Genomic DNA, 16,329 nt, shown 5'->3' with positions numbered 1-16,329 from the left:
TCGAGGTAATTCATAAATGGGAGGAGCTTACCAGTTCCAGAGTTCGTTTCACAACCAAGGGAAACCTACCGAAAACCATGGTCGGAATCGGGGCTTCGGACCCTTATTACTTGATTTCTTGGACATCAGCCTTCGTTGAGAATGTTGCCCCAGACCAAAATTAAAACGTTTTGTACGAATGTGCATGTGTAACCAAACAGAGTGACGCGTTGTTGCCTGAACGGTGACGACACAGTCCTCCCCGCCTCCTTTTATACCTGCTGGTCTGCCTCTCGTTACATCTAGAGGTCAATTCCTGGTTACATAGGGGTATCCAGATGCTTTTGACTTTCGTGGGACCTTCGAAGGGTCACTGAACAGCATTTAACTGCCTTCCAGCTCCAGTCGCAGGCTCCTGTAGCGAGTTACTGCACAAAGCGGGGATGTCGTGGAAGGTCGACTGCGGTATTGTCACTGGGCTCTTTACTTTCCCCGCCTTCCCGCCAGGCGGCACTAAAATCACCCGTCCGCTAATGGAGCGCGCCAGAGACTTGACGCTACAACGCGGCGCCTCTTTGATGGACGAGCTGGCCGGGGATCAAAGGCCCGCGGAATCTCGCAAAACGAGTCTCTCGGGCCGCGACGCCGAGACGCGAGACGAGGTTTCCAGTAGATGGTGTTTTCCAAGGAGGCGGCGCGGTCGCGACAAAGCGTCCCTCCGGCAGACGCCGACGGCGGAGCGTGTATCAATTTCCTGGAGATGCGTCTCCGTGGCAGACTACGCAAATACAAGGCGGACATTACGGGACGCTCCGTCCACGATAGCTGACAACGAGATGCAAGAGGGGAAATTATCTGGTAAAGTGAAAAAAACAGAGCAACTGAGCTGCCTAAAGTGTGGCAGATGTAATCACTACACTTATAGGTCTGGTCTGCACTGGATCTCTATGTGACGCTCTGCATCTGCAAATAAGAAATGTAGGTGTGAGATCTGAGAAGCAATGACTTCTGGAAAAATATGTTAATCAAGATAGTGTAAGAAACATTCTAGGTGCTCGTCAGAACGCAGTAAACAAAAGGAAATGCTACTGATGATGGGGACCCTACCGCCAATAAATTTCGTAGGTGCTGAACAAAGCGGTAGCATATTTTCTGAATTTCATGATATGCACTCACTTGGACTAAATTTCAGGCTATTTCAAATCTTTTCGTCATCTTCCACATACAAAACTATTACAAATTTTCGTGTGCTTCGGCATATACATAGGTCGTTGTCTTACACGCTTGCACAATGACAAAACTCGCATAAGAGTTGCATTTTTCATTTATTTTTCCTCTCTATTTCCTGTCTGAGATAGTCGTGGCCGTAACACCATGGTTGTGCGGAACTGTTATTAAGGACACCATCACATGTTGCTTCCACCACACAGATGTGTGGAACATAAGAGTAGCAATGAAAATCTGACATTTGTCAGGAGACTGAGAAAACTATGTATCTCTGCTCATAACTGATTTGTATACAGAAAATTGAGAAAGCGTTCTGATACCACAGAATTATAATCTTCACGGCATCACTGCGAAAAAAGTGAGGTACGTTAGAAAACTAATATCGAGCTTTATTAAGAACGTTCCGAGTGCTGTACCACAAAACTGACTTGCAAGTTGATTCTTAGAAGGAAGAAAACAGCAACCAACCGCTGTTAATAATGCTGTTTCTTTATACAAATAGCGTTGATACCGGCTTCAAATCGACACGTTTATGTTCAGACGGCTGTTCACGTTTATAAACATTTATTGTTGCTAACATTACTTTCTGGCTCTTTTTTTAATAGCTAATGAGAACAACAAATGTATGCAAACGTGAAAAGCAGTTTCAAGATAAACCTACGCCGTTTGCGTAAATATATAGCATTATTAACAGTGACTAGTTACTGTTTACTTCTTTGCAACAATTTGCTTGTAGTCCGTACAAAGGCACGGTCTCAAAAATGTCAGTTTTCTACAAAATAGCAGGAAGAAAGTGTTAGTTCCAATTTCCATTGATACTGAGGTACTACTTTTCATTTGCGATAACACAAATATAGGAACACAGCTTTAGGTTTTCAACTATTAAAACTATAGTCAACAAAAATCACTCCTCATAGCTTTTAAATTTTGGAGTCCAGCTCGGCGCAAAGACTATGAGCCATCTACTAACACATATTTGAAAGACATTCTTCATGGTTTGACATGCAACAGGGTGCCGGGAACAACACAGCACTGAAAAAGCTTTTTGTGAAAAAAATGGCACTTGGAACTCTTTTTATTTCCACTCAACATTTGGTGCTACATGCTTAAAATCTTTTACGTGATGCAAGTAACAGAGATAATTTGATAGTTCACAAGGGGGTGAAATTAGCTAACAGCTGGCTATTTCAAACATAAAACATCATATGCAGGAAACAAGTCAAAAGATGAAGGACACATCATATAAATGAAATTTTTGTCTGGCGATTATTTCACCCAACTCCAAACCTATTGAGCACATCTGGGACATCATCGAGTGGTACGGACGTGCATCGGATCCAGTTCTGCCAAATTTCCGCGAGTTTGCGCTGTGACTGTCCATCGTAGGGACGCAGCAAGTCCCATACACGCTGATGCACTATGGCAAGAACTAATGGGTGACGGTTCACCAATGAATTCGGTGTCTCGTGGAGTACATAAAGCGGCGCATCGCCTCTGTCATCGTAACGGAATGGTACGCGATGTGGTAATTTAATTCTTAAATCTTCACTTCATTTACTCATGAGAGTAATTTCCGTAGGATAGTATTAATACTGATCTTGCTGACCATTAGGTAAGATTGAGAAAACAGGAACCAAGGAATCTTAGTCCTGGAGCGAGCGGCTCTCTTTTGAAATACACTCCTGGAAATGGAAAAATAGAACACATTGACACCGGTGTGTCAGACCCACCATACTTGCTCCGGACACTGCGAGAGGGCTGTACAAGCAATGATCACACGCACGGCACAGCGGACACACCAGGAACCGCGGTGTCGGCCGGCGAATGGCGCTAGCTGCGCAGCATTTGTGCACCGCCGCCGTCAGTGTTAGCCAGTTTGCCGTGGCATACGGAGCTCCATCGCAGTCTTTAACACTGGTAGCATGCCGCGACAGCGTGGACGTGAACCGTATGTGCAGTTGACGGACTTTGAGCGAGGGCGTATAGTGGGCATGCGGGAGGCCGGGTGGACGTACCGCCGAATTGCTCAACACGTGGGGCGTGAGGTCTCCACAGTACATCGATGTTGTCGTCAGTGATCGGCGGAAGGTGCACGTGCCCGTCGACCTGGGACCGGACCGCAGCGACGCACGGATGCACGCCAAGACCGTAGGATCCTACGCAGTGCCGTAGGGGACCGCACCGCCACTTCCCAGCAAATTAGGGACACTGTTGCTCCTGGGGTATCGGCGAGGACCATTCGCAACCGTCTCCATGAAGCTGGGCTACGGTCCCGCACACCGTTAGGCCGTCTTCCGCTCACGCCCCAACATCGTGCAGCCCGCCTCCAGTGGTGTCGCGACAGGCGTGAATGGAGGGACGAATGGAGACGTGTCGTCTTCAGCGATGAGAGTCGCTTCTGCCTTGGTGCCAATGATGGTCGTATGCGTGTTTGGCGGCGTGGAGGTGAGCGCCACAATCAGGACTGCATACGAACGAGGCACACAGGGCCAACACCCGGCATCATGGTGTGGGGAGCGATCTCCTACACTGGCCGTACACCACTGGTGATCGTCGAGTGGACACTGAATAGTGCACGGTACATCCAAACCGTCATCGAACCCATCGTTCTACCATTCCTAGACCGGCAAGGGAACTTGCTGATCCAACAGGACAATGCACGTCCGCATGTATCCCGTGCCACCCAACGTGCTCTAGAAGGTGTAAGTCAACTACCCTGGCCAGCAAGATCTCCGGATCTGTCCCCCATTGAGCATGTTTGGGACTGGATGAAGCGTCGTCTCACGCGGTCTGCACGTCCAGCACGAACGCTGGTCCAACTGAGACGCCAGGTGGAAATGGCATGGCAAGCCGTTCCACAGGACTACATCCAGCACTCTACGATCGTCTCCATGGGAGAATAGCAGCCTGCATTGCTGCGAAAGGTGGATATACACTGTACTAGTGCCGACATTGTGCATGCTCTGTTGCCTGTGTCTAAGTGCCTGTGGTTCTGTCAGTGTGATCATGTGATGTATCTGACCCCTGGAATGTGTCAATAAAGTTTCCCCTTCCTGGAACAATGAATTCACTGTGTTCTTATTTCAATTTCCAGGAGTGTAATTTACGGGTGTCTTAGTTCATCCTGTGCTAACACTTCACATACCACATTTAATTTTCATCGCCAACACATAATCAGCTTTGCCAGAGGAATAGCGAAATGTCTTTATGCCCTCAGAGGAAGCAAACTACCTCGATCTCACCGTCCAGTTCAAGTCGTACTGAGGTTCTGTTCAAAAGTGCGCAGTATTTACTCAATTATTGCGAACATCGACAAGTGAGGAATGGGACTCTCCAGCGTCTGCGCAAGTAGTATCGAATTAGCACCAAGTTTCGTTATCTCATTGATAACATTAGACCCTATAGGTGAACGCCCACAATGCTATTATCTTCCAGTTTTTCTTTTTTTTTTCTGGCTGTTTTGATACGGTCTGCCACGAATTCCTCTCTTGTGCCAGGTTCTTCATCTCAGTGTACCACTTGCAATCCTGCGTCCTCAATTATTGGTTAGATGTTTTCCAGTTTCTCTCCCCCCCCCATATAGTTCATACCCTCCACAGCTCTCTCTAGTACCATAGAAGTTATTTTCTGATTCCGTACAACGTGTCCACTTATGATGTCCCTTCTGCTCGCCAGTGTTTTACAGGTGTTCATTTCTTCAGCGATACTGCGAAGAACCACCTCATCTCTTATCTTCCCAGTCCTTCTAATTTTCCACGTCCTTGCACTGCACAACATCTGAAATTCTTCGATGCTTTTCTTTTCCGGTTTTCCCACAGTCCAATATTTACTACCATACAGTATTCTGTTCCAAACTTAGATTCTCAGAATTCCTTTCTAAATTTGTGGACTATGTTTCTCACTAGTAGGCATATTTTGGCCAGGAATGTCCTCTTTACTAGTTCTGGTCCACTTTTTATGTCCTCCTTGCTTCGGCCGTCATGTGTTTTTCTGCTTCAAAGGTAACGGAGTTCCTTAACTTCCTCTACTTTGGGACCTCATCTTGTCTAATTTCTGTTATACTTACTTATGTTTCCTCTTAAACCACAGTGTGTTCTCATTACACTGTTCATTCCACCCAGCACGTCGGGGAACTCTTCTTCAATTTCACTGAGAAGTGTCACCATAGAGTGTTCTCATCGATATTCGTTCACTCTGAACTTTAACCCCGCTCCTGAACATTTATTTCTATCATTCCACCTTCCGTGTATAGTCTGAACAAATCCGGCGAAGGAATGCATCCCCGACTTTTCAATCCGAGCACTAGGTTCTTCGTCGTCTATTCTTATTGTTCCCTCTTTGTCTCGAGCATATTTTACATTATCCGATTTCCCTACAGCTTATTATCCTCATCGTTCCCTCTTTGTTCTTGTGCATATTGTTAATTACCCGATTTCTCTGCAGCTTACTCCCATTTCGAAGCTCTTTCTCTATTTTACGTTGCCGAACGTTTTTTCTAGCTTTGCATATCCTATGAACCTGCCTTGACTTCCTGTCTTAGCTTCCATTATCAAACGCAACCTCAGAACTACCTCTCTAGCGGCTTAAACTTTCCTTATACCAAAGTGTCCGTCACCTTATAGATCTTCAACTTTCGTCCCCATTCTTCTGTATATTACTCCTGTCAGCAACTTTGGTGCGTGAGTTGCTAAGCTGATTGTGTGATAGTTCTCGTACTTACCTGCCCTTCTGTCATCGCGGTTGTACGAATGATATTTTATTCTATACACCAACTTGAATAGTCACATCCTCTAAGTCCACTTCCTTCAACGATTTTAGAAATTCGTAATGGATGTTTTCTCCCCCTTCTGCCTCATTTGATCGCAAGTCTCCCAAAGGTCTGTTTCTCTCCGATACTGAATCCTGTATGTCTCCTACATCGACTCCCATTTCTTCTTCTACCACGTTATCAGAAAATTCCTCTCAGTCGCAGAGGTCTTCATAGTACTCTTTTTCAGCTATTTGCTCTCTCGTCTGCATTTAATAGTGGGACCCCGCAGCACTCTTATTAATACTTACGCCTTGTACCGATGGATGTCTTGCTCTTTTGTATGCTGTATCAGTCCTTCAGATGACCGGTTTCTTTCGATTTCCTTACATTTTTCTCGCAGCCATTCCCCCTTTGTTTTCTTGCACTTCCCACTTTTTCCATCAAAAAAATGATTCAAATGGCTCTGAGCACTATGGGACTTAACTGCTGAGGTCATCAGTCCCCTAGAACTCAGAACTACTTAAACTTAACTAACCTAAGGACATCACACACATCCATGCCCGAGGCAGGATTCGAAACTGCGACCGTAGCGGTCGCGTGATTCCAGACTGTAGCGCTTACAACCGCTCGGCCACACCGGTCGGCCTTTTTTCATCCCTAAGTGACTTATACTGCTGTATTGCTATCTTTCCCTGAACATTTTTGTACTTCATTCTTTCTTCCCTTAGTTGCAGTATTTATTTTGTCACCCACTTCCTTGTGCCTGTGTTTGTCTGTCCAACAACAATGATTACTCTTTTCACAGATGTTTATTCCTGAAATACCTAAAGTAGAATTCGTTATCGCAGTATCTTCAGCCTCATACAACAAACGCACCTCATCATCCCTCAACATTTCAGTGTTCACTTTTTTCCGCCATGATTCTCTCCCGGACGATTTTCTTAAACTACATAGTCTCTACGTAATTACTAAATTGTTTTCTGAACCTATACTCGCTGTTGAAATAATGAAACTGTCCCAAAATGTTGAAGCGATACTGTCCAGCTATTGATTGCAGATGTCGTCCCTTTACCGTTAAGTAGTAAGACTGACGTCATCAACCATGATCGGTGTGACATGGTCCCATGTAATTCCAGCCCAGAACATCACTCTACCTCAACCTTGTTGCTCTGTGGAACATAGTGTTGGAGCCGTTCGATATTACCGTGTTGTCTCAAGACACGGTGTTTACAATTATCAAGCTACAAACAGATGCGAGTTTCATCCGTCAACAAAACCCGACGCCAATCCTGGGGTTTCTTGATTTCTTGCCTATATGTAACAGAGTACAAGGTATTGTTTTGTATGACGTGGTGCTCGCTATGGTCGCTGGGACTGATTACTCGCATCACATTATCATCTAATAGTTTGATGCTGTGCATGATGTCCTGTAGACTCTTCTAACGCTGAATTCAGTTCTGGAGCACTCAGCCCAGCCCACCAAAATTTATTCACAGTACGATTCCGTAAGAGCGTAGAAAATTTAACAGGACGTAGAAGATGTTCCACTGAATGATTTGAGAAAGGGAACCTGGGTTCGGAGAAGCCAACTTAAGGAGATAATAGGAATAAAATCGTACTACGGTGTACTTTTTATGTACATTAGTCACAGTTAACTCCAAACACCATCTCTGACACAACGAACGTATTATTTCTACTGTATCTTACAAAATGCGCTAAAACTGACGGCCTTCAACCTCCATGTAAGCATGACATCGGGAACAAGTTTTTAGCGCACCCTAACAATATCGCTTGTGTGTTTCAAATGGTTCAAATGGCTCTGAGCACTATGGGACTTAACAGCTGTGGTCATCAGTCCCCTAGAACTTAGAACTGCTTAAACCTAACTAACCTAAGGACTTCACACACATCCATGCCCGAGGCAGGATTCTAACCTGCGACCGTAGCAGTCGCACGGTTCCGAACTGCGCGCCTAGAACCGCGAGACCACCGCGGCTGGCTACAATTCTGGCAACTAAATCCATCCCACTATCCATTGGGGTCTCATGCACAAGTGACTTTAGATATTCCCATAGAAAATAACCAAGGGGATTCAAGTCAGCTGACCTCGCAGGTCATGGAAGCCATGGAACAGTACTTCCCCTTCCAATTCAGCGAACAGAAAATACAGCACTAAGATGGTTGCGGACATCCACACTGAAGTGAGGTGGTGCACCTTTATGTTGCATCTACACTCTCTCACGAACAGCAGAGGGTACGTTCTCCAACCAATCAGGTAGAACTCTTTGTACAAACAAAACCTGCATCAAGACTTCCTAGTAACCAGGCTCGTCTTCCTTGTTTCCTTGAAATAAATAATGAATTTACATGTAAATAAATTACACAGTATGTGCAAATTTGTTCGCATGTTAGATGTAAATAAGATGGAAAACAATAATGCTACACAAAGAGGAGACAAGTTTACTTCCATATCTCCTTAAGCAGGGTTCTCCGACCCCCGGTTTCCTACCTAAGATTGTTCAGTGGAGCATACTGTTACATTCTTGCACGCCCTTACAGAAACACTCTGTATATCGATCACCTGTCGAATGTGGACGGTCTGTGCGGTGAAGTCCTTAACACCACTAATCAATTGCAACCGTTCCGACGTCGGTGCCACATTACTTTCACTTCTGTGCACACTTGAACAACTTCACTGGTAGAAAAGCCTCCTGAGCGTAACATCAAGATGCGGACACGATTGTTGATCGCGAGTGCCCTTCGTGGCATGATGGACGCGCACTCTACTGTTCTACAGGCGTCTCTGATGCGCCCCTACTGGTGCTTTACTGTCAAGCGCTCGTGGTAGCTGCGTGTGTCTTTACAATGTCAGGGGCGACCTTACGATTGATATATGAATAGTGGCAGTAGCAACACTCCGGCATAACATACTGGGATGATGCAACACTTTGGCTGCTATGTATACTATTGCCTTGTCTATATGTAAATCGATGTACACTGAGGTGACAAAAGAAATGGGATTGCAGTATGCATATATATATATATATATATATATATATATATATATACTCCTGGAAATGGAAAAAAGAACACATTGACACCGGTGTGTCAGACCCACCATACTTGCTCCGGACACTGCGAGAGGGCTGTACAAGCAATGACCACACGCACGGCACAGCGGACACACCAGGAACCGCGGTGTTGGCCGTCGAATGGCGCTAGCTGCGCAGCATTTGTGCACCGCCGCCGTCAGTGTCAGCCAGTTTGCCGTGGCATACGGAGCTCCATCGCAGTCTTTAACACTGGTAGCATGCCGCGACAGCGTGGACGTGAACCGTATGTGCAGTTGACGGACTTTGAGCGAGGGCGTATAGTGGGCATGCGGGAGGCCGGGTGGACGTACCGCCGAATTGCTCAACACGTGGGGCGTGAGGTCTCCACAGTACATCGATGTTGTCGCCAGTGGTCGGCGGAAGGTGCACGTGCCCGTCGACCTGGGACCGGACCGCAGCGACGCACGGATGCACGCCAAGACCGTAGGATACTACGCAGTGCCGTAGGGGACCGCACCGCCACTTCCCAGCAAATTAGGGACACTGTTGCTCCTGGGGTATCGGCGAGGACCATTCGCAACCGTCTCCATGAAGCTGGGCTACTGGCCCACACACCGTTAGGCCGTCTTCCGCTCACGCCCCAACATCGTGCAGCCCGCCTCCAGTGGTGTCGCGACAGGCGTGAATGGAGGGACGAATGGAGGCGTGTCGTCTTCAGCGATGAGAGTCGCTTCTGCCTTGGTGCCAATGATGGTCGTATGCGTGTTTGGCGCCGTGCAGGTGAGCGCCACAATCAGGACTGCATACGACCGTGGCACACAGGGCCAACATCCGGCATCATGGTGTGGGGAGCGATCTCCTACACTGGCCGTACACCACTGGTGATCGTCGAGGGGACACTGAATAGTGCACGGTACATCCAAACCGTCATCGAACCCATCGTTCTACCATTCCTAGACCGGCAAGGGAACTTGCTGTTCCAACAGGACAATGCACGTCCGCATGTATCCCGTGCCACCCAACGTGCTCTAGAAGGTGTAAGTCAGCTGCCCTGGCCAGCAAGATCTCCGGATCTGTCCCCCATTGAGCATGTTTGGGACTGGATGAAGCGTCGTCTCACGCGGTCTGCACGTCCAGCACGAACGCTGGTCCAACTGAGGCGCCAGGTGGAAATGGCATGGCAAGCCGTTCCACAGGACTACATCCAGCATCTCTACGATCGTCTCCATGGGAGAATAGCAGCCTGCATTGCTGCGAAAGGTGGATATACACTGTACTAGTGCCGACATTGTGCATGCTCTGTTGCCTGTGTCTATGTGCCTGTGGTTCTGTCAGTGTGATCATGTGATGTATCTGACCCCAGGAATGTGTCAATAAAGTTTCCCCTTCCTGGGACAATGAATTCACGGTGTTCTTATTTCAATTTCCAGGAGTATATATATATATATATATATATATATATATATATGTCATTCGTATTGCATAACACGGTATAAAAGAGCACTGTATTGGTGGAGCTGACATGTGTAAAGGTTTCCGACGTGGTTATGGCTGCCGGACGGAAATTAATAGGCTTTGAACACGGAATGGTGGTTGGTGCTAGACGCATGTGACATTTCATTTCGGAAATGGTTAAGGAAGTCAATATTCTGAGATCCACAGTATGAAGTTTGTGCCGAGAATATCAAATTCCGGGAATTACCTTTCACCACGGACAACGCAGTGCCCGACGGCCTTCATTTAACGACCGAGAGCAGCGGCGTTTATGTAGAGATGTCAGTGCTAATAGACAAGCAACACTGCGTGAAATAACCGCAGAAATCAATGTGGGACGTACAACGGATGTATCCGTTAGGGCAGTGCGGTGAAATTTGGTGTTAGTGTGCAGCAGGCAATGGACGCGAGTGCGTCTGCTAACAGCACGACATCGCCTGCAGCTCCTCTCCTGGGCTCGTGACCATATCAGTTGGACCCTAGACGACACAAAAACCGTGACCTGGCCGAATGAGACCAGATTTCGGATGGTAAGAACTGATGGCAGTGTTCGAGAGTGGTGCAAACCTCACGAAGCCAGGGATCCAAGTGGTCAACAAGGCACTGCGCAAGCTGGTTATCCTCCATAACGGTGTGGTCTGTGTTTACTTGGAATGGGTTGCGTCCTCTGATCCAAGTGAACCGGTCTGTAAATGGTTATGTTCGGCTTCTTGGAGACAATTTGCTTCCATTCATGGACTTCATGTTCCCAAAAAACGATGGAATTTTTACAAATGACAATGCATCTTGTCACTGTGCCACAATTGTTCGTGATTGGTTTGAAGAACACTCTGGACAATTCCAGCGTTAGGTCTCTCTCCCCCAACCCCCCCACCCCCCACCCCAACCCCAGATCGCCCGACACAGGTCATAATGGAGACGTCAATTCGCATACAAATTCCTGCGCCGGCAACACTTTCACAATTTTGGACAACTGTAGAGGCAGCATGGCTCAATATTTCTCCAGGGGACTTCCAGCGACTTTTTGAGTTCATGCCACCTCGAGTTGCTGTACTTCACCGGGCAAAAGGATGTCCGACACGATATTAGGAGGTATCCCACGACTTCAAAAAATGTGTGTGAAGTCTTATGGGGCTTAACTGCTAAGGTCATCAGTCCCTAAGCTTGCACACTACATAACCTAAATTATCCTAAGGACAAACACACACACCCATGCCCGAGGGAGGACTCGAACCTCGGCGGGACCAGCCGCACAGTCCGTGACGGCAGCGCCCTAGACCGCCCGGCTAATCCCGCGCGGCTATCCCATGACTGTGAAACGGCCCCTTTGAACAATTTATATAGGACTGTGCTTAACCTGACACACAATATTTTTAGCGCAACGCAATCTGACTATCAAAGATCCCTGCAAAAGAATGGCCCTGACTAACATTAAACTATACCTTTCACAAATCACTTACCTCACAAAAATCTTCGCTGCTCAAGCTACTGCAATACAGCGAGCGCCACTACTGCCAGCTAAATAAAAGATTCAAACTATGGAAGGCACTAACTACTGATAGGGATAGTTAGCAAATGAAAGATATTAATAGAGAACAAACAATGTATTTACCTTAATATCATCACAAGCCATAATATATATATCAGTTCAAATTACAAAACTCCGCCATCTCTCTCCCCACATCCACCACTGCTGGCGGCTCACCTCCAACTGCCCAATGCTACGCGCTGTTCACATCCAGCTGCCGCTGCCCAACACTACAATGGCGAGTATTACAACAATGCAAAGCAGCCACAGACTGCACACAGCACAGCCAGTGATTTTCATACAGAGGTGGCGTTACCAATAAGAAATCCTAAACAGCATACTTACATAGCCCCCATGCTCCCCACAAAAATTTTTACATATTGGATTGGGCAGTGGCCAATACAGATTTGAAAAAAATTTTTTCATAATTACAATAACAAAGAAATCAAATGCACACACTTATTGATACAATGTTGGTCAAAAGCTAAAATGTTCTCACAGTCCATAAAGACAGTCCTAATCGTACATAACAGGAGAATAGCAGTGTTTTTCTCAAAGTCTGAGCAGTAAAAGAAAATGCACACGGAAGTAGTGGATTTCCATGCAGTCTTGAAGAAGTAGTGTTGTCCTTCCAATGGAAAGACAGTGTTGACTCTCGACATGCTGACAGGTAGTGGGCCACAACAGAGCAAACCCACTGCAGAGTCAGTCGAAGTTTTGATGAATATTGGTAGGTAGGTCATCACAGAGCAGACCCACCGTAGTCCTGGTAGAGATTACGATATTGGTGGGCCACCAGAGGTGCAGACCCACTGCAGTCCTTGTAGAAATAGCCAGCAGCCATCTGTTGTGACTGTGCAGGTGCACAATCACCATTGAAGAGTCTTGCGAATAATATAGCAAGTCCATAAACCACCACTTGTGCACTCACAAAGTTTCTGGAATTGTCCATAGAACCAGCAATGCTGTTATCCAGTCCCTTGCTGAATTATAAACACACGTGCAAACACTAACAGTCCCAACTTCTCACATATTGTCCATATACTATGACCAACAGAAACGTGTGCAGTGAAATGTAACTTACAAGTTAATAATAAGATGATCTGGTGTCAATTACAATTTTATAAATTTACAACATGAAAATACAATTACAAAGGTACAAAATACATCATTAAAGAAGATAATAATACAGATAACATTTGTAGTACAGGCTTTACAAAAGAATAGAAATAAACATATACATCAGTGGAATTATGACATGAGTACATACATAAAGGATCACAATAACTTTCGAAACATCAACTTCACACATGAGCATTGAAACAGAACAGAATTGTAAACAACTTTACAAAGAAAATAACATATTATTAATGCAACTTATATTTGAGGATAACAGTATTCCTCCTCATAGTGAATATAGCATAGTATTAGAAGAGAGAAAAAATTCTATGAAACAGTACACAGAGACAGGAAGAAAACAAATACTCAAGGGTACACAAACACATAGTGGGATAACACCAATAGGAAAGGACAGGGTTCGTTTTCAGTGTAACATTTGGTACTGCAGTCCAACCCAAAACTTCATATATCTTTCCTCTTATTTCATCCTTTGTTTCCACCAAAAAAATTACATCTAAGCATGCTTTCTGTATTTATATGTTCATACATTTCTTACCTCAACATTTATTTCCAAGAAAATCCTACCTAAACCTGTTTTCTCAATGCATTTCTTTACCTATTCTCCATAGTCAGTTTCTTACATAGTCTACCCCCTCTTAAGCTAACTTAAATCTACTGAGCTCAGATGCTAAACTAAGGGACGAGGCAATGCAGCAGCACAAAACAATTAACACAAGCAGCAATGACAAAAAATACAGATTGGCAAAGCTAGCAGCATAAATGAGCAAAAGTCAAATTCAATAACACTATGCCTGGCAAACAGCAGCAACTCATACCTAAACATGACATAGCGCAAGCAGAAAAAATATTACACTAAAATGGCCATGTCTAATACCTATGTCACATCTTAACATTAGAGTGATGCATCACAATTTATTCTACAAAAGAAATTACCAAGTACTTGAAAAGAAAATTATAGATGCAGTTACTGGTATTAGTCCCTTCTTATTGTTCTCTCCATTCCAAGTGCTCCTTTTTTAAAGAATGTGGATCATAAAATAATTATTTAATAGATCTGTTGACAGAAAGTGTTCACATTAGCAAATGCATTTCATTTTATAAAGGCAATGCTGCAACACAGCTGGAAACCAGATATCAAATGAAATAAGCAACTATGAAAAGCAAAGCATAAAAATATCATTCAGTAGTCATGTGACATTTCATAAGTTAGTAGAAATTCTCTCAACTCTCATAGAAAGACGCTTGTCATAATCAGGTGTGCAGATGTACGAATATTTCCCATCAATTCATAAGCATTTCAGCAATTAGCACAAAGTGCGAGTAATCATATGTTTTCAAGTAACTAGGGTGTCGCATGAGCGATGAAAGGCACACCCTAATGGCTTGTTCTCCAGGTGTTTTCCTGTGCTCTGAAAGGCACGCGCTAATGGCTTTTTCTCCAGGCGTCTGACACAGCTGGGTGCCCACGACGCATTATGTGTAGGTGGTCCGTTAACTTTCTTACGGAAATATTTACGACAGCAGTTTCCGCTACAGAGACAGTCGCACATAAAAATATTTCACAGGTCAAGAATTAGCGTTGCAAATCTGTAGAAACAAAATCCTATAAATATAAGTATCCAAAAAAAATATTCGTCAGCATTGTGATACAGTCACACATTTCATAACTCTTAAAGTACGTTTCTTGGTTTCCAACATCCTTTTCATAAATCAGAGTCCCTAAACACTACTCATTATTCCTTACCTCCTTATACATATACGTATTCGTCGACACTTCTTCAATATTTCATCGTGAGAAATACGTAGCATAATAAACATTCCTCAACAACATAATACACATCGTCGTCGTAATAATAACATCATAACACCTCAGTCAAATCTCAAAATCGTCGTAACTTCCTCCAATAATTTCTGAGCCTAAAAAAATTCTCTGCTCATTTCAATAGTGTCATCTACCTCAAACGTACTTTAAAATCATGCTCCCTTACGAAATACGTCATTCAAAGCTCTCATAGTATCACAATGATTCCGAAAAATATGAGCGTTTCTCAAAGTACTGACAAAATACAGTTTCATAAGTGTGAAGTTACCCAACTGTGTATTGCGTAAACATGTGTCACTGATGTAGTAAAAAGAATGTTTGTTTCTCTGTCAAATAATCAGATAGCTGTGTAATTCTGTGTTAGAGAAATATGGTACCGATGTGTAAAGTTGTATAAGCAAATACCATATTAGCTAGGGTTCCTTGTGGTTGCCACACACATGGTACACAAAGTAAGCGTGTACCCCCCTGAGGATTAATGTAATTATACCCTCAGGTGTTACAGATTACAGCAATGGAATGAAATGTATCACGCAAAACTTTCTTTGTAATTCAAAAATCTTTAAAAATAAATGTTTTAAGTATAAAATTGATCACTCAAATACGTGTACTATAGCGCTAAACTGTGCGTCTTGTAACATAATCTCTGTGGAAGTGTCGTAGTTATCGTCCTCCGAAAGCTAAGTTCTGCAGAAGTCAATGTACTTACCTCATGATAAACAAAAGTGAAATGCTTTGCGTATAGATATCATAGTTATTATGGTTATTGGCGTGATGAAGAAAGTACTGTACAGTAACGTATTGTTGTGCCAAAAAAAAGGCTGTCTCATTGTTGCTATACCACAAAAGTTACTACTAAAACCTGTTTTACTTTCCAGAAGAATTCAGAAAAACTGTGCAGATATAAAACAGATACACCGCAAAAGCAACATTGTAAATTGTCACTCATTAGTAGCGTCGTGATAAAACCGTGTAGTTGTCACTTAAACTAACCACTGTGCCGTCTGGTATCTCACAGAAAGTACATTAAACCCAGAATGTATTTTCAAGTAAACCAAAATGTTGCATTAAAATCTCATTAGCAGTACTGGTATAGGTTCTTAGTATGTAAGCCTGATAGTCGTTACGTAATCGTGCAACTAACAAGCAAGAATGTACAAATACAATAACACTGTGACGTCTGTTCACTATAACAATGCAATCGTAATTCCTGTTTAAAAATGTTCCCTAGGTTCTTGACTGGATATTTAACTTCAAACATTGTTGCATGTTAACAGTTTCTTAAGTCTGACAAAGCATACTAGTAATGTGAAGTGAAAAGTTTTATGGCAAAGAC

Source organism: Schistocerca piceifrons, chromosome 4 (genome assembly GCF_021461385.2).
Source record: "Schistocerca piceifrons isolate TAMUIC-IGC-003096 chromosome 4, iqSchPice1.1, whole genome shotgun sequence".
NCBI classification, from domain to species: domain Eukaryota; kingdom Metazoa; phylum Arthropoda; class Insecta; order Orthoptera; family Acrididae; genus Schistocerca; species Schistocerca piceifrons.
The sequence above is the reverse complement of the archived record's forward strand: the minus strand, read 5'-3'. Positions refer to the sequence as shown.